The 24,791-nt window shown below is 36.9% G+C and overlaps 1 non-coding gene across 1 annotated transcript; it reads left to right on the forward strand.

The window, feature by feature from the left end:
- Nucleotides 1-16,435: 16,435 nt before the first annotated feature.
- Nucleotides 16,436-16,543, forward strand: LOC148576969 (small nucleolar RNA R71). Its single transcript, XR_015903913.1, has one exon. It is a non-coding gene; the product is annotated as a small nucleolar RNA R71 (small nucleolar RNA).
- The last annotated feature ends 8,248 nt before the right edge of the window (nt 16,544-24,791 follow it).

Genomic DNA, 24,791 nt, shown 5'->3' on the forward strand with positions numbered 1-24,791 from the left:
TTTTTATTCAGATTTCACATTGTTTATTCTAGGATTTTCACACAAATTAGGAAGAAATAAAGGGAATGAGTTTTCTTACCTTGTTCTACATGATCATAGGTCTAAATTCTGCTAGGAGTTTCTCCTAAAGCATCAAAATCATCAATTTCAACACTCACATACCCAAAAACGTGAAATTAGCAATAAAGAGAGAAATGGGGTAAAGTTTTCGTGATTACTCACTACAAAAGTAGTATAAAAACGTAGAGAGAGTTAAGAGCGACACATAGCCACAAACGAGTCGTCGATCAGAGCTCCGGTTTGTGAGAAAAAATGAATTTAAAGATGGAAGTGAATAGTGATAATTGGGATTTCTCTTCTCTCTCTCTCTTTCTCTCTCACTCTCGTGCTTCCTGTCTTTCTTTTGCCAAATGTGAGTAAAAATTGGGGATTGTCACTTTTAAAGCTAGTTAAGGGAGGGGCATTTTTGTCCTTTCGCTCATTGGCCCTATTTAGGACCAAATTTTTAAAGATAAGTGTTTCGGTTTGTATTCTAAATATTTATCTGATTATTTTTATATTTCTATTTTTTTCATACGTAGTACCGGACAGTCTCAAGCATATACAGTTAATTACGACGCCGGTATGTGTTTTTCTATAAATAATTATATTTTCATGCTCCAAATAATTTTTCGAGTTTAATTTTTATCTGTAAATTTTTAAATTATGAATTTTAAAATTTTAACTCAGACCGGGTGATTTAGACCCTTTTTAACTAAATTTTAATTACATAATTAACTAGTTGATATTTTTTAGATCTTACATAGTACATCCTCCACATGATTCAATTCTCCACCCTCCTTGAAACCGGAATCATAACATGAATAGCTACCATCGCAATCGCAAACTCATCAAAAGATCAATTATCACCAATTTCTCCCGTATTAACAGAGTTTAGAATAACTGTGAAGGACAGAGATGCCACCAAAACTGCTTTGGGTGCAATTACAGGCACAAATGAAAGTGACAACATCAGACATAGAACTAGAAGTTCCTGGCATTGCTATAGATTGAGGAATCTAATTCGATTCTTCTGATGATAGTGAAATAAAATTTACAAATTTTCATCGCTATCTATTACAAAAGAGTCATATATACTTCACACCATCTCGAACAACAGAAATACGGATCCTATAAAATAATTTCTCAACCTGTTTCATGCCATTAATTTCTAGTTTTTGGATTATAGTAATCTGAAACTGAGCAAAACTCGTAGATGGATTGATAAAGACACTCAATAGATCCTTATCAGTAAATTTTATTTACTCTCGTATTTTTTCTTAATCGTCCCTCTATAGTACACAAGAACTAAAAAACTATCATCAGTAGCCATTGTGAGTACCATTCTGATGAAGAACAAACTTTCTGGTTGTATTTTTAAGACATACTCGTAACTAAATCGAATTAAGTAAATTCAAAATACTATTTGTAAATGGTAGCTAATAATTCGAATCAATTATATTCAATTCACCTTGGAGCTACATGCTAATTAAATTAAAACAAATTGTTTCGATTTACTATTGGCTTCCATCTTCTATAAATTAAAGCCAATTGCTTCGATTTACTATAGCTGCGAGTTGTCAGAATTTGATAGCTAGTAAAGCAAATCTAATTGTGTCGATTTACTATGCATCATGCTAAATTGATTCCAATTAATTCGATTTACATCGAAACTGAAGGGTATTTACAAATTTGATTAATTAATATTATTAATATTATTGATATTATTATTAATATTATTATTAATATTAATAAATGGTTACTAACCGTTTAGTACCATTTGGTTGAAGGGACACAACCTTTTAAGGATTCTGTATGTTCAAAATATTGTGTCTATTGGCTAAAGGGACACAACTCTTTAAGAATTGTGTATGTTCAAAATATTATATCTATTGGCAATAGAAAAGACACAACCATTTGTATACGTAACTAATCATAATTGCTACGTGCAATATGTATAAATAAGTCCTTGTCCACTATTTCAGAAATACAAGTACTAAGTATACATTTTAATCAACTATTAAGAGATTTCTTTGTTCAAGAGAGTTGAGAATTTTTTACTATTGATAATTAAGAAATTCTTAGGTTTCATTGTATCTTGGGAGAGTATTGTCATCAACCTTATAGCAACTAAGTGTGGGGACAAATATCTCTCTAAAGAAAGCGATCTAATCGTGCCTTGAAACCACTACACAAATATAAGATTTTGTCATCTTCTCATACTAATATACCCAACAATTTTAGAGAGATATTTCTTAAAGATAGCACAAGATCAAAACACTACGTTCAAGGTCATGAATCAAGAGTTTGTCAAATTAGATCGCTTTGATGCAACGAACTTCAACCGTTGGAAAGACAAGATGATGTTTCTTCTTTCAGTTCTCAATCTTGCATATGTGATTGACCCAAAGACTACACCAATTGCTGATGCCGCTGAAAATTTCACACCAGAAGAGAAAGAAAAGATTGTTCAATTGAAGAAAAAATGTGATGAAGATACTTTTGCATGTCGATGTCATATTCTCAATACTTTATCCGACTGACTCTATGATCTCTACATGTCAATTCAATCACCATTAGAGATTTGGAAATCTTTGGAAGAAAAGTACAATACCGAATGACAAGGAACAGATAAGTTTATTATGATGAAATATTTTGAATTTATTATGAATGATACTATGCATGTCATGGATCAAATTCATGAATTATAAATTCTTGTAAGTAGAGTTCGTGATCTACAAGTGGTGATCCCTGAATCATTACAAGTTGGAGCAATTATTTCAAAATTGCCTTCATCTTGGAATGGTTATAGGAAGAAACTCTTACAACTTGGTAAGGACTTCACAATTGAGAAATTACTAAGGCATATACGTATAGAGGAGGAAACTTAAAAATGTGATGCTGTGTATCATTCTCAAAGTTCTAAAGTGAATCATATTGGTGAAAACAACACCAATAAGAAGAAAAGAAAGTTCTCTAAAGATTCAAAGCAAGATAAGAAGAGACAAAGAGAGTGCTATCATTGTCACAAGAAAGGACACTATATCAAAGAATGTAGACTTCTGAAAAAGGAAGCACCAAAGACCAATTTAGTGGAAGAGAAGGATCTAATTGCTATGGTTGCAGAAAAAGTACAAAACATGCATATTGGCATGGTTACAGAAGTTAACATAGCAACATAAGGAAAATCACCTGAATGGTGGTTAGATTCTGGGGTTACTGTTCAAGTTTGCAATGATCGCAACCAATTCAAAACATATGAAGAAGTGAACAATAGAGAGGTATTAATGGGCAATGACAACTCAGCCAAAGTTTGTGGTCAAGGAACTGTGGAATTGAATTTTACATCTAGAAAGAAATTAAATTTAATAAATGTACTTGATGTTCCAGATCTGAAAAAAAAATTTAGTTTCTGTTAGTCTTTTGTGTAAGAAAAGATTCAAAGTTGTAATGGAATTTGATAAAGTGATCTTGCTTAAGAATGATGTATTCGTAGAAAAAGGATATTGTACTGAAGGCATGTTTAAACTTAGTATTAATAAAGTGAATGTTTCATTGTATGTTGTTGATTCTTGTGATTTATGGCATAGTAGATTAGCACACTTAAATTACAAATTAATTGAATATATGAAAAAGAATAACTATATTGATCTTAGTAACAAGGATTTTAATAAGAAATGTGATATTTGCATACAATCCAAAATGACTAAGAAACCTTTTCCGAAAGTTGAAAGAAATACACATTTATTGGAGTTGATTCATAGTGATATTTGTGAACTAAATGGTAATATTACTAGAGGAGGAAAAAGATATTTTATAACTTTTATTGATGATTGTTCTAGATTTACTTATGTGTATTTGCTTAGAAATAAAGATGAAGCTTTTGAAATGTTTAAGAAATATAAAATGGAAGTAGAAAATATGCATAATAAGAAAATAAAAGTTCTTCGTAGTGATCGAGGTGGAGAATATTTTTCTAATGAATTTGATTACTTTTGTGAATTACATGGTATTGTGCATGAATCTTCCGCTCCATCTACTCCGCAACAAAATGGTTTGGCGGAAAGAAAAAACCGTACCTTAGTGGATATGGTTAATTCAATGTCACTAAATGCAAAATTGCCTTACAATTTGAAGGGTGAAGCACTATTGACATCATGTCATATCCATAATAGGATACCATCAAGACATAGAAAGGTTTCTCCTTATGAAATTTGGAAAAAGAAGGAAACCTAATTTAGATTATCTTAAAGTGTGGGGGTGTTTAGCCTTTTATCGAGTTCCTGATCAAAAGAGAACCTAATTAGGGCCAAGGGCCATAAAAGGGACTTTTATAGGATATGCTCAAAATTCTAAAGCATATAGAATATTAGACTTAGTGTCTAATGTAGTTGTTGAATCAAGAGAAGTAGAATTTATTGAAAATAAATTTATCAATGATTCAACTTCTAATTCAGAGTATCTCCAAAATGATACTAATATTTCATAAGAATTAAATAATCAAAATAATAAACGTCTAAGCGACAAAGAGTTGATTGAACTAAGGAAGAGCTTGAGAGTAAGAAAAGAAAAGGACTTGGGTCCAGATTTTATTTCTTCTCAGGCTATCACCTTTTTGGTAGAAGGAACTAGGAATTCTGTAACAAACAAGATTCCTATTGTTATGAACATAGAGGGTGATCCTCAAACAATCAAAGAGGCTATGGCTTCAAAGGATTCTGCTTTTTGGAAAGAAGCAATAAATGATGAAATGGACTCAATATTATCTAACAATACTTGGGTCTTGGTTGATTTGTCTCCAAGATCAAAGCCTATAGGATGTAAGTGGGTATTTAGAAGACGTGTATGCGTGGGTGACGCGTACGCATGACGTGCACCACGTGCAGAAATTGCAGAAGACGCTGGGGGCGATTTTGGGCTGTTTTTGGACCCAGTTTTTGGCCCAGAAAACACATATTAGAGGCTGCAAAGTGGGGGAATCAATCATTTCATTCACACAACTTTCATTCACATAATTTTAGGTTTTAGATGTAGTTTTCAAGAGAGAGAGAGGCTCTATCCTCTCTCTAGGTTTTAGGATTTTAGGTTTAGCTTTTCTTAATCTCAGATTTCTACTTTGCTTTAATTTAGTTTTTCTTCTACTCTTATTTGTTCTAGTACTTTAGTTTATCTATCTTCCCTTGTTGATTTATTTATTCTCCAATTTAGTTTATGAACTCTATGTTAGATTCAATTTCTTATTAATGCAAGTTGAGGTATTTCATATTTATTGCTTCTTCTATTATTTGTGAGTCATTGATGTTTGCAATTGGTCATTTGGATTTAATATTCCTTGCTAGTTTTCTATGCTTTTATGTTATGCCTTCCTAGTGTTTGACAAAATGCTTGGTTGGGTTTTAGAGTAGATTTTCTCCTCTTGGCTATGGTTGAGTAATTGGAGACTCTTGAGTTATCAAACTCCTTTGTTAGTTGATAATTGAAAGTTGTTAGTTGATTTGGATCCCTCTAAAGCTAGTCTTTTCTTTAGGAGTTGACTAGGACTTGAGAAATCAGAGTGATTCATCCACTTGACTTTCCTTCATAGTTAGAGGTTAACTAAGTGGGAGCAATGGACAATTCTCATCACAATTGATAAGGATAACTAGGATAGGACGTCTAGTTCTCATACCTTGCCAAGAGCCTTTCTTAGCTATTAGTTTACTTTCTTGTCATTTACTTTCCTTATTCCTTATTTCAAAAACCTAAAAAGATACAATCTCATAACCAATTATAAATAACACACCTCCCTGTAATTCCTTGAGAGATGACCTGAGGTTTAAATACTTCGGTTTAATTTTATTGGGTTTGTTTTAATGACAACTAAATTTTTGTATGAAAGGATTATTGTTGGTTTAGAAACTATACTTGCAACGGAAATTTATTGTGAATTCTTTACTAGCAAAAATTCGTTCATCAAAATGGCGCCGTTGCCGGGGAGTTGCAACAGTGTGCCTTATTATTGGTTATTGTGAATATTGTGAATAATTTTGTTTTTTCGTCTCTTTGTTAGTTGTTTCTAGTTTTAGGAGTTTATTCTCATTATTCTCTTATTAGTTTTTGTTTTTACTTTCTTTTATTACTATGAATTCTCACCCCTTTGGCTACGAGTTTGGTTTAAATTATGTTGTAGGGAATGGAAGCTATAATGGGAACATGCATCAAGGTTGGGACAATCAAAGATGGTAAGAGCCACAAGGATTTGATCAACCCTTTCAGCAATAACCCCCTCCAATGCACTATGAGCAATAACCATTCTATGATTCATACCAAGACAATGGTTACGGTGGACCTATTCGTGATAATCAACATACTCCACCAACCTACTATGAGCAAGAGTCATTCCAAGGTGCGTAACAAGATAATGGATATGGAGGACCCCCTTGTGGTTACCAACAAGTCCCACCATATGCCTATGAATCCCCTCCTCAACATAGCTTTGAACCACCATACTCACAAGCCACCTACTACCAAACACCCTCATATGATCCTAATCCTTATCCACCATATCAACCACCCTATGAGCCATATGAACCATATATGGAACCACCCCAATTCCAACCCAATTACTCCCAAGAACCACTACCTCCATATACACCATGTTCATATCCATCAACCCAAGAGCCATATGATCCTAATCATGTTATCCAAGCAGAACAAGAGTCAAGGGATCGTCTCAAGGAAATACTGGATCGATTTCAAGCAACCCTTCATCAATTGGAGCAAGTGGGAAGCCGGAAAGCACATGAAGCTCTCATGGATAAAGAGTCTCAACTTGAAAACTAAGGATTGAAGTGTGTTGTGCAACAAGTAGAAAAGATGGAGAGTGTTAATCCACAACATCCTTATTATGATGAACCACCCTTCTATCATGAATCTTTCCTCCCAAATAATGAACCCTCATATCCACCCCAATCTCCAATGAATGACACTCTAAGTATTTTTCTTCAAGGGCAAAGAGAGATGCAAAGGACGACACAAGAGTTCATAGCTACCTTGACTGAGGTAGTAAGTATTTAGCCTCTCTGCACGTCAACACTCAAAGCACTCCCATGGCTACATGTGGAGAATCAATAGAAGAGCGTAGCATGAAGGAGACACTAGAAACTCCGGTGGACAATAAGGAGCGTAATTTTGTATTGGAACAAGTGGAGGAAGCCGTACCTATTGAAGAGGAAAAAGTGGTTGAAGACTTAGGAGATGCCGAACCTCCATGGGAATCCAGAGTTGTAGAGTATTCCTCCAAGAAGCTTGAAATTAATGTCAAGAAGGCCAGTGCACAACCTCCATGGTATATTCCCTATGAAGACTTGGATGTGATAAATCAAGAAGCAAGTTCCCTTAGTGATGAGGATCATGAATCAAGTCCTCCTAGTGATGAATCTACATCCGCAAATGAACCCATTGTATATGAAGACCCTTCCCTGATTGAGTCTAAGAATGATGTGGAAGCGGAAGTCCTTTGGAAAGGGTGGACGGGACTTGAGTACGCTTTGTCAAGAACGTTGGAGACTTCTCTACCTAGGTGGCTGATGAGCGGATAATTTATACCCTTTTTGGCATTGTTTTTAGGTAGTTTTTAGTATATTTTAATTACTTTTTATTATATTTTTATTAGTTTTTATTCAAAAATCACATTTCTGGACTTTACTATGAGTTTGTGTGTTTTTCTGTGATTTCAGGTATTTTCTGGCTGAAATTGAGGGACCTGAGCAAAAATCTGATTCAGAGGCTGAAAAAGGACTGCAGATGCTGTTGGATTCTAACCCTCCTGCACTCAAAGTGGATTTTCTGGAGCTACAGAAGCCTAATTGGAGCATTCTTAACTGCGTTGAAAAGTAGACATTCTGGGCTTTCCAGAAATATATAATAGTTTATACTTTTCTCGAGATTTGATGGCCCAAACTGGCGTCCAAAGCCAGCCTAAAACTTTCTGGCGTAAAACGCCCAAACTGGCACCAGAATTGGAGTCAAATGCCCAAACTGGCACCAAAGCTGGCGTTTAACTCCAGAAACAGCCTATACATGAAAAAGCTTCAATGCTCAGCCCAAGCACATACCAAGTGGACCCCGGAAGTGGATTTCTGCACTATCTGCACTTAGTTACTCATTTTCTGTAAACCTAAGTTACTAGTTTAGTATAAAAACTACTTTTAGAGATTTGGTGCACGAAATTGTGATCCTTAACAACGGCGCCAAAAACAAGGTGCTCGGAACGTAATTCACACACTTTGTCACAACTTCACACAACTAACCAGCAAGTGCACTGGGTCGTCCAAGTAATAAACCTTACGTGAGTAAGGGTCGATCCCACAGAGATTGTCGGCTTGAAGCAAGCTATGGTCACCTTGTAAATCTCAGTCAGGTAGATTCAAATGGTTATAGAGTTTTAATAATTAAAAGATAAATAAAACGTAAAATGGGATAGAGATACTTATGTAAGTCATTGATGAGAATTTCAGATAAGCGTATAGAGATGCTTTTGTTCCTCCTGAACCTCTGCTTTCCTGCTATCTTCATCCAATCATTCCCACTCCTTTCTATGGCAAGCTTTGTGTAGGGCATCACTGATGACAAGTCATCTTAGCCTAGTTTCACTAGCCTTTTTCTTTTGTTTTCAATTGAATTATGCACTTTCTTGAGCCACAAGCAAGCCAATTGGGTAGATTTTCATGTTTCCTTTGATTTAATCAACCATAGATGAATTAATGCAATTTCATGAGGATTTATGCTATAATTGCCACATATTATGAAAGAATGACAATCTCATGATTTTGAGCCTAGCTTTGATGTGTTTGGTTGATTAATGATAGGTGAAGAAAGCTTGGAGAAAGGTTGAAGCAAGAAGGAATGGCTAGGAGCAAGAGAGAACAAAAAGTTTGAGCAAAAGTTTGCCTCAAACTTTAGCTCAAACTTTCGGATAAGTGAAAACATACCAGGGAACAAAAATCTTGAGCAAAAGTTTGCCTCAAACTTTAGCTCAAACTTTTGGGAGAAAAGCTTGAGCCAACGTTTGCCTCAAACTTTTTGGCAAACGTTGGCATCACAAATCAATACCCTGGAGGACAAAAGTTTGCGCCAACGTTTGCCTCAAACTTTTTGGCAAACGTTGGCGCCATCGGCAACACACCCTGGAGACAAAAAGTTTGTGCCAACGTTTGCCTCAAACTTTTTGGCAAACGTTGGCGCCATGAGTGTGCATAAGGGGGCCAACGTTTGAGCAAAAGTTTGACCCCAAACTTTAGCTCAAACGTTGGTAGCAGCAAGAATGGGGCAGCTGGTGTAAAAAGTTTGAGTAAAAGTTTGCCTCAAACTTTTACTCAAACTTTTACTCAAGCTTTTATAATTCCTAACCCGGTTCACTTCGGTTCTCTCTCCAACTCCAAGAGCAATCAACCAAGGCCTCTATCAACCCAATTCCATCAAGAGCAAAGGCCCAATTCAAAGCTTGAAGACCATTTGAAGAAAGTGTATAAATAGCTTAGGATTTAAGTTTTAGGGGAGCTTTTCCTTTAGTTTTCGTAGGGAGTTTTCGGAGAGCTTTTGGTGTTGAGTGATTTTGAGTTTCTAAGTCTCGGGGAAGGAGAATTGAATTCCCTTCCTCTTAGTTTTCTTGCTTTCAATTTCAATTACATTTGCTTTGATCTTGGGTTGGAGAATTGAAGAAATTCTATTCCAATCTCATCCTGAGATCTCTCTGTTTACTTACTGCAGATTGAATTTCAGTTTCTGTTAATTGCTTCTTCTTCTACTTTCTCTGAAATTTACATTTCCTTTGCAATTGCTCTTGTTGGATCTAGGAAGGCATTGAGATCTAGACTTGGTTATCTAGTCTCTTGAGTCCTGAGATCTGGATTCCCATTCTCAATTTCTTTGTTTACTGCTTTTCAAGCTCTTTTATATTTCTGTTTTAGATCTGATTCAACCCAAGGCATCTTCTACTCTTCTGTGTGTTGAATTTTACTCTTCCTTGTTTAATTTCTGCAAATCCAATTCCCAATTCCCTTTACAATTCAAGCCATTTACATTTCTTGCACTTTAAGATTCTGCAATTTACATTTCTTGCGTTCTAAGTTTCTGCCATTTAATTTCTTGCCCTTTAAGATTTAGCACTTTAAATTTCAGTTCTCTTTAATTTCATGCAAATTACCCATTCCCTTTATTTTCCATGCAATTTAAATTCTGCAAATCACAAATCTCTCAACCAAATCTTGATTCGCTTGACTAAATCAACCACTAAACTAAAATTGCTCAATCCTTCAATCCCTATGGGATCGACCTCACTCCCGTGAGTTATTATTACTTGATGCGACCCGGTGCACTTGCCGGTGAGTTTTGTGTCGGATCGTTTTCCGCACATCAATCACTGTTGTCAATGGCTACTTCCCATCCTCTCAGTGAAAATGGTCCAAGATGCGCTGTCACCGCACGGCTATTCATTTGTCGGTTCTCGATCATACTGGAATAAGATTCAGTAATCCTTTTGCGTCTGTCACTACGCCCAGCACTCGTGATTTTGAAGCTCGTCACAGCCATCCCTTCTCGGATCCTACTCGGAATACCACAGACAAGGTTTATACTTTCCGGACCTCAAGAATGGCCGCCAATAGTTCTAGCCTATACCACGAAAACTCTGATCTCACGATCAGAAGGCTAAGAGATATACATTCAAGCTTGTTTGCATGTAGAACGGAAGTGTTTGTCAGGCACGCGTTCATAAGTGAGAATGATGATGAGCGTCACATAATCATCACATTCGTCATGTTCTTGTGTTCAAATGAATATCTTAGAGAAGAAATAGGCTTGAATTGAATAGAAAAACAATAGTACTTTGCATTACTTCATGAGGAACAGCAGAGCTCCACACCTTAATCTATGATGTGTAGAAACTCTACCATTGAAAATACATAAGAACAAGGTCCAGGCATGGCCGAATGGCCAGCCTCCCCAAATTGCATATGAATTCGAAAATAGGGAAAAAGACCCCTAGTACAATAGTAAAGAGTTCTATTTATCCTAAACTAGTTACTAGGGTTACAGAATTGAGTAAATGATGCAGAAAATCACTTTTGGGCCCACTTGGTGTGTGCTTGGGCTGAACATTGAAGCTTTCACGTGCAAAGGTCTTCCTTGGAGTTAAACGCTAGTTTGTAACCGGTTTCTGGCGCTTAACTCTGCTTTGCAACCTGTTTCTGGCGTTTAACTCCAGAATAGGGTAGAGAGCTGGCGTTGAACGGCAGTTTGCGTCGTCTAAACCTAGGCAAAGCGTGAACTATTAAATATTTCTGGAAAGCCCTGGATGTCTACTTTCCAACGCAATTGAGAGCGCGCCATTTGGACTCCTGTAGCTCCAGAAATCCACTTTGAGTGCAGGAAGGTCAGAATCCAACAACATCTGCAGTCCTTCTTCAACCTCTGAATCTGATTTTTGCTCAAGTCCCTCAATTTCAGCCAGAAATTACCTGAAATCACAGAAAAACACACAAACTCATAGTAAAGTTCAGAAATGTGATTTTTATTTAAAAACTAATAAAAATATATTAAAAACTAACTAAATCATACTAAAAACTATGTAAAAACAATGCCAAAAAGTGTATAAATTATCCGCTCATTACAACACCAAACTTAAATTGTTGCTTGTCCCCAAGCAACTGAAAATCAAATAGCATAAAAAGAAGAGAATATACTATAAATTCCAAAATATCAATGAAACTTAGCTCCAATCAGATGAGCGAGACTAGTAGCTTTTTGCCTCTTGAATAGTTGTGGCATCTCACTTTATCCATTGAAGTTCAGAATGATTGGCATCTATAGGAACTTAGAATTCAGATAGTGTTATTGATTTTCCTAGTTCAGTATATTGATTCTTGAACACATCTACTTTATGAGTCTTGGCCGTGGCCCTAAGCACTCTATTTTCCAATATTACCACCGGATACATACATGCCACAGACACATAACTGGGTGAACCTTTTTCAGATTATGACTCAGCTTTGCTATAGTCCCCAATTAGAGGTGTCCAGGGTTCTTAAGCACACTCTTTTTTTTTTGCTTTGGACCTTGACTTTAACCGCTCAGTCTCAAGTTTTCACTTGACACCTTCACGCCACAAGCACATGGTTAAGGACAGCTTGGTTTAGCCGCTTAGGCCAGGATTTTATTCCTTTAGGCCCTCCTATCCACTGATGCTCAAAGCCTTGGATCCTTTTTATTACCCTTGCCTTTTGGTTTTAAGTGCTATTGGCTTTTTGCTCTTGCCTTTTGGTTTAAAAAGCTTTTGGCTTTTTCTGCTTGCTTTTTCTTTTTCTTTCTCTTTTTTTTTTCGCCAATTTTTTTTCGCAAGCTCTCCTCTATTCACTGCTTTTTCTTGCTTCAAGAATCAATTTTTATGATTTTTCAGATTATCAATAACATTTCTCCTTTTCATCATTCTTTCAAGAGCCAACATATTTAACATTCATATGCACTGTTCAAGCATTCATTCAGAAAACAAAAAGTATTGTCACCACATCAAAATAATTAAACTAGTTTCAAGGATGAATTCGAAACCCTGTACTTCTTGTTCTTTTTTTTTTAGAACAGTTTTCAATTAAGAGAGGTGATGGATTCATAGGACATTCATAGCTTTAAGACATAGACACTTGGACACTAATGATCATATAGTAAAGACACAAACATAAATAAACATGAAGCATAATAAACGAAAAACAGGAAAATAAAAACAAGGAGATTAAGGAACGGGCCCACCTTAGTGAGGGTTGCGTCTTCCTCTTCTTGAAGAATCAATGGTGCTCTTGAGCTCCTCTATGTCTCTTCCTTGTCTTTGTTGCTCCTCCCTCATAGCTCTTTGATCTTCTCTAATCTCATGGAGAATGATGGAGTGCTCTTGGTGTTCCACCCTTAGTTGTCCCATGTTGGAACTTAATTCTCCTAGGGAGATGTTGATTTGCTCCCAATAGTTTTGTGGAGGAAAGTGCATCCCTTGAGGCATCCCAGGGATTTCATGGTGAGGAATTTCCTCATGCTCTTGTTGAGGTCCATGATCTCTTATTTGCTCCATCCTTTTCTTAGTGATAGGCTTGTCCTCTTCAATGAGGATGTCTCCCTCTATGTCAATTCCAGCCAAATTGCAGAGGTGGCAGATGAGGTGAGGAAAGGCTAACCTTGCCAAAGTAGAGGACTTGTCAGCCACCTTGTAGAGTTCTTGAGGTATAATCTCATGAACTTCCACTTCCTCACCAATCATGATACTATGGATCATGATGGCCCGCTCTATAGTAACTTCAGACTGGTTGCTAGTAGGAATGATTGAGCGTTGAATAAACTCCAACCATCCTCTAGCTACAGGCTTAAGGTCTAGTCTTCTCAATTGAACCGGCTTGCCTCTTGAGTCAACTTTCCATTGAGCTCCTTCCACACATATGTCCATGAGGACTTGGTCCAACCTTTGATCAAAGTTGACCCTTCTAGTATAGGGGCGTGCGTTTTCTTCCATCATTGGCAAGTTGAACGCCAGCCTTACATTTTCCGGACTGAAATCTAAGTATTTCCCCCGAACCATGGTAAGCCAATGCTTTGGATTCGGGTTCACACTTTGATCATGGTTCCTAGTGATCCATGCGTTTGCATAGAACTCTTGAATCATTAAGATCCCGACTTGTTGAATGGGGTTGGTGAGAACTTCCCAACCTCTTCTTCGGATCTCATGTCGGATCTCTGGATACTCATTCTTTTTGAGCTTGAAAGGAACCTCAAGGATCACTTTCTTCTTGGCCACAACTTCATAGAAGTGGTCTTGATGGACCTTTGAGATGAATCTCTCCATTAATGGTTATGGAAAAACAAAAAGCTATGCTTTTACCACACCAAACTTAAAATGTTTGCTCGTCTCCGAGAAAAAGAAGAAAAAAGGAAGAAGAAAAAGAAAAATAGAGGAGAGGGAGAGAGGTGTGTATTCGGCCAAGGGGAAGAAGAAAGGGTTGTGTTGTGTGAAAATGAAGAAGGAAAGAGGGGTTTATATAGGAGTGAGGGAAGGTTTAGGGTTCGGCTATTAGGGTTGGGTTTGGGAGGGAAAAGAGTTTGAATTTTGGAGGTAGGTGGGGTTTTGGGGAAGAGAGGATGGATGTGAGTGGTGAAGGGTGATGGGGAAGAGTGATTGAGGTGATTGGTGAGGGGTATTTATGAAAGAGAGTTATGAAAAGGTGTGAAGAGGAGAGAAGAAAATGTGGGGATTCTGTGGGGTCCACAGATTCTGAGGGGATCCTGTGGGGTCCACAAATCCAGTGGAGTCAAGGACTTAACATCCCTGCTCCAATTAGGCATGTAAAACGCCCTTAGCATGCATGTCTGGCGTTAAACGCCAGCTTGCTGCTTGTTTTTGGCGTTAAATGCCCAAATGTAGCCTGTTTCTGGTGTTTAACGCCACTTCCATGCTCTGTTCTGGCATTAAACGCCAGTCTGGTGCTTGTTTCTGGTGTTTAACGCCAGCTTGATGCTTCTTTCTGGCGTTAAACGCCAGTTTGATGCTTCTTACTGGCGTTTAAATGCTAGTAAGTTTTTCCTCCAGGGTGAGCTGTTTTTAAAGCTGTTTTTCATTCTGTTTTTGATTTTTCAGTAGTTTTTGTGACTCCACATGATCATCAACCGAATAAAACACAAAATAATAATAAAATAAAATAGATATAATTAAATAACATTGGGTTGCCTCCCAACATGCACTTCTTTAATGTCAATAGCTTGACAGTGAGCCCTCATGGAGCCTTACAGATGTTCAGAGCATTGTTGGAACCTCCCAACACCAAACTTAGAGTTTGACTGTGGGGGCTTTGGTTGACTCTGTAGTGAGAGAAGCTTTTCATGCTTACTCTCCATGGTTACAGAAGGAGATCCTTGAGTTTTAAACACAAGGTTGTCCTCATTCAGTTGAAGGACCAACTCTCCTCTGTCCACATCAATCACAGCTCTTGCTGTGGCTAGGAAGGGTCTTCCAAGGATGATGGATTCATCCTCATCCTTCCCAGTGTCTAGGATTATAAAATCAGCAGGGATGTAAAGGCCTTTAACCTTTACTAACACGTCCTCTACTTGTCTGCCATCTTTAAAGAGATTCTGGCAGCTTGCACCTCAAAGATCCCATCTTTCTCCATTACAGAGAGTGGCATTAAGTTTATTCCTGAACCCAGGTCACACAGAGCCTTCTCAAAGGTCATGGTGCTTATGTTACAGCAAATTAGGAATTTACCAGGATCCTGTTTCTTTTGAGGTAATTTCTGCCTATCCAATGCATTTAGTTCATTGGTGAGCAAGGGAGGTTCATCTTCCCAAGTCTCATTACCAAATAATTTGGCATTCAGCTTCATGATTGCACCAAGGTACTTGGCAACTTGCTCTTCAGTAATGTCTTCATCCTCTTCAGAGGATGAATACTCATCAGAGCTCATGAAGGGCAGAAGGAGGTTCAATGGAATCTCTATGGTCTCTAGATGAGCCTCAGATTCCTTTGGTTCCTCAAAGGGAAACTCCTTATTGGTCACTGATCGTCCTAGGAGGTCTTCCTCACTAGGATTCACGTCCTCCTCTTCCTCTCTGGGTTCGGCCACACCAAGTAAGGTAATGGCCTTGTACTCTCTTTTTGGATTCTCTTCTGTATTGCTTGGAAGAGTACTAGGAAGAGTTTAGTGACCCTTTTACTCAGCTGGCCCATTTGTGCCTCCAAATTTATAATGGAGAACCTTGTTTCATTCATGAAACATAAAGTGGCCTTAGATAGATCAGAGACTATATTTGCTAAGCTAGATGGATTCTGCTCAGAATTCTCTGTCTGTTGCTGAGTGGATGATGGAAAAGGCTTGCTATTGCTAAACCTGTTTCTTCCACCATTATTAAAGCCTTGTTGAGGCTTTTGTTGATCCTTCCATGAGAAATTTGGATGATTTCTCCATGAGGGATTATAGGTATTCCCATAGGGTTCTCCCATGTAATTCACCTTTGCTATTGCAGGGTTCTCAAGATCATAATCTTCTTCTTCAGAAGATGCCTCTTGAGTACTGTTGGATGCAGCTTGCAATCCATTCAGACTCTGAAAAATCATATTGACTTGCTGAGTCAATATTTTATTCTGAGCCAATATGGCATTCAGAGTATCAATTTCAGGAACTCCCTTCCTTTGAGGCGTCCCATTACTCACAAGATTCCTTTCAGAAGTGTACATGAACAGGTTATTTGCAACCATGTCAATGAGTTCCTGAGCTTCTGCAGGCGTTTTCTTTAGGTGAATGGATCCACCTGCAGAATGGTCCAATGACATCTTTGATAATTCAGACAGACCATCATAGAATATATCTAGGATGGTCTATTCTGAAAGCATGTCAGAAGGACACTTTTTGGTCAGTTGCTTATATCTCTCCCAAGCTTCATAGAGGGATTCACCTTCTTTTTGTCTGAAGGTTTGAACATCCACTCTAAGCTTGCTAAGCTTTTGAGGAGGAAAGAACTTGGCTAAGAAAGCCGTGACCAGCTTATCCCAAGAATTCAGGCTATCTTTAGGTTGAGAGTCCAACCATATTCTAGCTCTGTCTCTTACAGAAAACAGAAAAAGCATAAGCCTGTAGACCTCGGGATCAACCCCATTGGTCTTAACAGTATCAAAGATCTGCAAGATTTCAGTTAAGAACTGAAAAGGATCTTCTGATGGAAGTCCATGAAACTTGCAGTTCTGTTGCATCAGAGAAACTAATTGAGGCTTTAGCTCAAAATTGTTTGCTCCAATGGTAGGGATTGAGATGCTTCTTCCATGTAAATTGGAATTTGGTGCAGTAAAGTCACCAAGCATCTTCCTTGCATTGTTATTATTTTCGGCCATGTCTCCTTCTTTTTCAAAAATTTCTGTCAGATTTTCTCCATAGAGTTGTGCTTTAGCTTCCCTTAGCTTCCTCTTCAGAGTCTTTTCAGGTTCAGGATCAGCCTCAACAAGAATGTTCTTATCCTTGTTCCTGCTCATATGAAAAAGAAGAAAACCCAAAAGAAAATATGGAATCCTCTATGTCACAGTATAGAGATTCCTTATGTAAGTATAAGAAGAGAAGAATAGAGGAAGGAAATGATAAGAATCCAAACACAGAGGAGAAGAGTGGGTTTGAATTCTTGGGTGGAAGAGAAGTGCTAGTAGATGAATAAATAATTTTTTTTGTTTTTAATTTAAAATTAAAGTTAAAATTCGAAAATAAGAAAAGAAATAAAATTAAAATTAAAATTTAAAATAATTAGTTAATTAAAAAGGAATTTTGAAAAAGAGGAAGGTGATTTTCGAAAATTAGAGAGAGAAAATTAGTTAGGTAGTTTTGAAAAGGATAAGAATCAAACAAGATAAGATTAATTGAAAAAAAAGATTTGAAAATCAATTTTGAAAAGATAGGAAGTTAGATAAGAAGTTAGAAAAGATTTTGAAATTGATTTTGAAATTGATTTTGAAAAAGATGTGATTGAAACTTCTTTTGAGAAAGATTTGAAAAAAAAATTTAAAAATATTTAATTTTGAAAATTAAAGTTGATTACTTGACTAACAAGAAACAAAAAGATATGATTTTTAAATTTAAAGATTGAACCTTTCTTAATAGGCAAGTAACAAACTTTTTTGAATCAATCACATTAATTGTTAGTAAAGATTTTGAAATTATGAAACAAAATAAGAAAAAGATTTTGAAAATCAAAATTTAAAATTTTCGAAAATATGAAAGAAAAAATGAAAAAGATTTAATTTTTGAAAAAGATTTGAAAAAGATAGAATTTTTAAATTGAAAATTTGATTTGACTCATAAGAAACACTTAAATTTAGAAACTTTTTGAAAAAGTCAACTCAATTTTCGAAAGTTTATAAGAGAAAATGGGAAAGATATTTTTTTTATTTTTGAATTTTAATGAAGAAAGAGAAAAACATAAAATTAATGCAGAACATAAAAATTTTGGATTAAAATAAAAGATGCATGCAAGAACACTATGAGTGTCAAGATGAACACCAAGAACACTTTGAATGTCAAGATGAACACCAAGAACTTATTTTTGAATATTTTTAAGAAAAGAAAAATATGCAAGACACCAAACTTAGAAATTTTCAATGTTGAGACATTAATAATTCAAAAATGCATATGAGAAACAAGAAAAGACACCAAACAAGAAATTTTAAAGATCAAACAAGAAGACTTACCAAGAACAACTTGAAGATCATGAAGAATGCAATGCATGGTTTTTCGAAAAATGCAAGAAAGAGATAAACATGCAATTGACACCAAACTTAAAAACCGACACAAGACTTAAACAAGAAACATCAAATTATTTTTGATTTTTTGATTTTATTAATTTTTTTGGTTTTTTCGAAAATTAATTGGAAAAAGAAAATTAAGGATTTCAAAATTTCTAATGAGAATTCCAGGAATCATGCAATGTTAGTCTAAAGCTCCAGTCCAGGAATTAGACATGGCTTACTAGCCAGCCAAGCTTTCAGTGAAAATTCTGGTCCAAAACACTAGACATGGCCAATGGCCAGCCAAGCTTCAGTAGATACAAATCAGACATACAATAGCTGAATTGCTAAAGAAGACAAAGAAGCTCTTCTCTTAAGGATAAGTGAAACCTCGGTCCAAAAGATTAGACATGGCTTAACAGCCAGCCAGGATTCAACATATCTCTTGAAACTCTAGAATTCATTCTTAAAAATTCTGAAGCCATAGAATAATTTATTTTAATTTTTTTTATTTTTTATTTTTTTTTTGAAAATTTTTCGAAAATAAAAAGAATAAAAACAAAAAGCTTAAAATTAAAATAAAATTACCTAATCTGAGCAAAAAGATGAGCCGTCAGTTGTCCAAACTCAAACAATCCCCGGCAACGGCGCCAAAAACTTGGTGCACGAAATTGTGATCCTTAACAACGGTGCCAAAAACTTGGTGCTCGGAACGTAATTCACACACTTTGTCACAACTTCGCACAACTAACCAGCAAGTGCACTGGGTCGTCCAAGTAATAAACCTTACGTTAGTAAGGGTCGATCCCACGGAGATTGTCGGCTTGAAGCAAGCTATGGTCACCTTGTAAATCTCAGTCAGGTGGATTCAAATGGTTATAGAGTTTTAATAATTAAAAGATAAATAAAACGTAAAATGGGATAGAGATACTTATGTAAGTCGTTGGTGAGAATTTCAGATAAGCATATAGAGATACATTTGTTCCTCCTGAACCTCTGCTTTCCTGCTGTCTTCATCCAATCATTCCCACTCCTTTCTATGGCAAGCTTTGTGTAGGGCATCACCGTTGTTAATGGCTACTTCCCATCCTCTCAGTGAAAATGGTCCAAGATGCGCTGTCACCACACGGCTATTCATCTATCGGTTCTCGATCATACTGGAATAGGATTCAGTAATCCTTTTGCGTCTGTCACTACGCCCAGCACTCGCGAGTTTGAAGCTCGTCACAGCCATCCCTTCCCGGATCTTACTCGGAATACCACAGACAAGGTTTAGACTTTTTGGACCTCAAGAATGGCCGCCAATAGTTCTAGCCTATACCACGAAGACTCTGATCTCACGATCAGAAGGCAAAGAGATATACATTCAAGCTTGTTTGCATGTAAAACGGAAGTGTTTGTCAGGCACGCGTTCATAAGTGAGAATGATGATGAGTATCACATAATCATCACATTCGTCATGTTCTTGTGTGCGAATGAATATCTTAGAGAAGAAATAGGCTTGAATTGAATAGAAAAACAATAGTACTTTGCATTACTTCATGAGGAACAGTAGAGCTCCACACCTTAATCTATAATGTGTAGAAACTCTACCGTTGAAAATACATAAGAACAAGGTCCAGGCATGGCTGAATGGCCAGCCTCCCCAAATGGCATATGAATTCGAAAATAGGGAAAAAGACCCCTAGTACAATAGTAAAGAGTTCTATTTATCCTAAACTAGTTACTAGGGTTACAGAATTGAGTAAATGATGCAGAAAATCACTTCCGGGGCCCACTTGGTGTGTGCTTGGGTTTAGGGTTGAAGCTTTCACGTGCAGAGGTCTTCCTTGGAGTTAAACGCCAGTTTGTAACCTGTTTCTGGCGTTTAACTCTGCTTTGCAACCTGTTTCTGGCGTTTAACTCCAGAATAGCTCAGAGAGCTGGTGTTGAATGCCATTTTGCGTCGTCTAAACTCGGGCAAAGTATGGACTATTATATATTGCTGGAAAGCCCTAGATGTCTACTTTCCAACGCAATTGAGAGCGTGCCATTTGGACTTCTATAGCTCCAGAAAATATACTTTGAGTGCAGGAAGGTCAGAATCCAACAGCATCTGCAGTCCTTCTTCAACCTTTAAATCTGATTTTTGCTCAAGTCCCTCAATTTCAGCCAGAAATTACCTGAAATCACAGAAAAACACAAAAACTCATAGTAAAGTCTAGAAATATGATTTTTATTTAAAAACTAATAAAAATATATTAAAAACTAACTAAATCATACTAAAAACTATGTAAAAACAATGCCAAAAAGCGTATAAATTATCCGCTCATCAAGATTCATTCTGCACCTCATGACATTTTACACTTCATATTGTATCTTCTACGGCATGAGTCTCTAAACCCCATCGGTGGGGGTGACGAGCTCTGCTGTGTTTCAATGGATTAATGCAATTTCTACTGCTTTCTATTCAATCACGCTTGATTCGATTCTAAGATACTCACTCGTACTTCAATATAGAGAAGATGATGATCCGTGACACTCATCATTATCCTCAACCTATGAACGCGTTCCTGACAACCACTCCCGTTCTGTCTGAGCTCAACGTAGTCATTGGGCGACAGCTTGAGTGCGTATCTCTTGGGTTTCTAATCCACGGACCGAGTCCGAAGGTTAGAACCTTCGTGGTATAGGCTAGAACCAATTGGCAGCATTCCTGGGATCTGGAAAGTCTAAACCTTGTCTGTGGTTTTCTGAGTAGGATCTGGGAAGGGATGACTGTGATGAGCTTCAAACCTGCGAATGTTGGGCGCAGTGACAGTGTGCAAAAGGACAATGGTCCTATTCCGACGCTAGTGGGAACCGACAAATGATTAGTCGTGCGGTAGCTGTACATGGTATTTTTCATCCGAGATGAGAAATCCGACAGTTGATTAGTGACGTGGCGGAAATTGGTGAGTTAAGAATTTATTATAAGAGATACATTGCAAGTACAGTTCTTAACCAACCAAAAATCCGCTTATCAATTTAGAAGGGGTTGTCACAAAATTAAAATTAAAATACTGGGAGTATGAATCCCAGGTCGTCTCCCAACGAGTTGCAGAAAGGTGTGCTATTTTATTAATCAGATGTTTTCTAAAATGGTTTGAGTTGATAAACAGGAAATTAAATCAGAGAAATTATGTAATTTAAATGAAAACCTTGACCGGGAATAGATTAGTTGGAAGCCCTATCCTTGATGGAGTTCTCCCAAGATTAAAATGATAATTGAAGGTTGTTCTGCTTAGTTATCCTTTACTAGGTAGAGAAAAGTCAAGCAAGTTGGAAGGCAATTTCTATTCACAAGTCCTAATCCTCTCCCTTGGGAAGGACTAGTGTCAGTGATTAGAGGGTGATCTAACAATAAACCCAATTACAATTTTTCTCTTGAGTATTCCAACTCAAGGTTCTCCTTTCAATCATCTCCCAATCAAGTTATGGAACTACTCGCTCATTATGAATGTAAGTTTCACAAAATAAGGAAGAGAAATACTGAAAGACATGATAAATAATAATCAAAAGGATCAATTGAAAATAAAAATAGTTCTTGTATAAATAAATTCTAGAAATAATCCAAGAGTAACTCTGAGTAAATAAAGGACATGAAAGAGTAAGTGACAAGTAAGGAAACAAACTAGAATGACGAAGTCTTGACGGAGGTAATAACTCTTCTCAATATCCCAATCCAAAAAGTAATAAAATCAAAATCCTAAGAACTATGAATGTGTAGAGAGAAAACCTAGAGGAGGAGTTAATTTAGATCTAAAACTAAAACTATGCGGAATAAATGTTGTCTCTGGTCTCTGCATGTTCCCCGGCTCTAATATGCTTTTCTGGGCCGAAAATTGGGTCAAAATAGGGCCCAAAATCGCCCCCAGTGAATTCTACAGATTCTGCAGATCGCGCATATCACGCGATCGCGTCATCCAAGCGTTCGTGTCATCCAGCGTTTTGCCTTGCAACGCGTGTGCGTCATCCACGCCTTCGCGTCACTTGTGCAGTTTCCAATCCGCGCGGTCACGTAAGCCATGTGTCCGCGTCACTGCAATTTCCTCTATGTCACGCGGTCGCGTGAGCCATGCGTCCGCGTCACTTCTCGCTGGTCATCTCCTTAATTTCTTGTGTTCCTTCCATATTTGCAAGCTTCCTTTCTAATCTCCAAGTCATTCATGCCCTATAAAGCCTGAAACACTTAACACACAGATCAAGGCATCGAATGGAATAAAAGGAGAATTAAAATACAAAATTAAAAGTCTCTAGGAAGCAAGTTTTTAGGAAGGAATTATAAATGCATGCTAATCATATGAATAAGTGGGTAAAAATTTGATAAAACCGCACAATTAAGCACAATATAAACCATAAAATAGTGGTTTATCAAGCTCCCCACACTTAAACATTAGCATGTCCTCATTCTTAGTTGAAGGAGATAAAATAAATGAGTAGGAACATGTAAAACTCATGCAATGCAATGCAACCTACATATGTGAATGCAACTATATGATTCTTGTCCACTCGGTCAAAAGTAAATAAGCTCTTCAAGACAATCACAAATCAAATTCCACTAATTCAATTCTTATTCAGTAAAAATAGATAAATATGCAAGAAGGTAGCTCATGAAAGCAGGGAACATAGAACTCAAGCATTGAACCCTCACTAATGATGTATGTACGCTCTAATTTCTCTAGTGTATAGGGTAATCACTATCCTTCTCTAATCATGCTTTCTAATTTTTTTTTTTGTTCTTCACCTAACCAATCAACAACAATTAATATACCAATGCAAACATCATGAGGTCTTTTCAAGGTTGTAATGGGGCCAAGGTATGGGTAAGGGTACATATATGGCTAAGTAAGCTTATAAATTGAATCTTTAATTAGCCCAAGCTTTCACCTAACACATATATATTCTTTATAGCTTAAATTTCACACTTAGCTACCCAAAATTTTCTTTTCACATTCCTTACTCATGTACCAACTTTTATTTTAATTTTATCATACATGCATTGATCTTTGAATTCTTAACTTAACATTGGGGTAATTTTGTCCCCTTATTTAATTATTGAATATTTTTGGATTTTTTTTATTTTTATTTTTGGACATAAATATAAACATAGTTTATCAATGGACATAGAATTTTAATTTTTATAGTTTTACATGAGTAGGCACCCAAATTTCCATTATATTATCATGACACATTCCCTTATTATCTTTTGTTCCCATAATTTTCCCATACTTAATTAACACCTAATTCTATCTTAAGCTAACCAAAGATTCAATTGGGATATATAATTGTTTTTCCGCTTAATGCTAGTAATGTGGTAAAATAAAGAACAAATGGAATTTAAAGGCTCAAAGTGGCTAACACAGGTAATTGAAAGGGTAGCCTTATTTGGGATAAGTGAGCTAAACAAATAATGGCCTCAATCATATGCAAGCATATAAATATATTAAACATTGGACATATAGGATGAAACAAAATATAAATTACAATCATAGAGAAGTAAACACACAAGAACAAAATAATTATGGTTAAATAATGTAACCATGTATAAAGGCTCAAATCTCACAGGTTGTGTGTTCTTTAGCTCAAAAACCATGTTCTAAATATAACTTCAAGCAAATTTAACACAAAAGTTTTGATTAAAATTAGTGAAATTTTGTTATAAAAATAGGGTCTTAGAAGAAACTTATTGTCTTTTCAATCAAGTAGAACATGCATGCAACTATCCTATTACTACGTAATTTATCCTATTCTACAAAATAAAAACTAACTAAATAACCTATTTTATTGGTGTTAGGGAAGAGAATTTACCTCCGGAAGTCAGGTACTGACCGACCTCCCCACACTTAAAGCTTTGCACCGTCCTCGGTGCCATCTGTCAGGAACAAGGGTGGGTTGGTAGAAGTATCTCCACAATCGGGACCGTCATGGCTCCCTGTGCTGGTAAAGGAAGTGGAGTCCGGGGTGTCTGAGTCTCTGTATTTTCCCTTAAGTAGCTCCTTGAGGTATGTGAATCGGCGCTTGTTACGGCGCTCTCTCAGCTTTGCTTTGTGTTCCTGCCGATCCAACCTTCGAGTATCTGATGAAGCAGTTTGTTGGTTGTAGGTGCTTGTGGTGTTGAAGGAGGAATGTCTTCAGCCGGTTCAATAGGCTGGCTTGTGGTGGCTGCTGGAAGTCTGATATATTTCCCGTTAGGGACATACTGATCATCCCGTGGAAGCATGGCTTTGGTGTCCCCAGCTCTGTAGGAGACTCCAGCTGCTGAGACAAGATCTGAGACCAAGGCAGGAAAATGTAAGTTGTCTGCGATTTGTACGTGTCCCATAGCATTCCGGATGTGTCTTGGTAGGTTCAGAGGTTGATCTGTAAGGATGCACCATAGTAGAACGGCCATGTCTGCAGTGAAGGAGGACTCGTAGGTGCTCAAAAAGACGTAATGGAACATAATCTGTGCCCATAC

This window comes from Arachis ipaensis, chromosome B1, assembly GCF_059453495.1.
Source record: "Arachis ipaensis isolate K30076 ecotype BB chromosome B1, ASM5945349v1, whole genome shotgun sequence".
NCBI classification, from domain to species: Eukaryota; Viridiplantae; Streptophyta; class Magnoliopsida; order Fabales; family Fabaceae; genus Arachis; species Arachis ipaensis.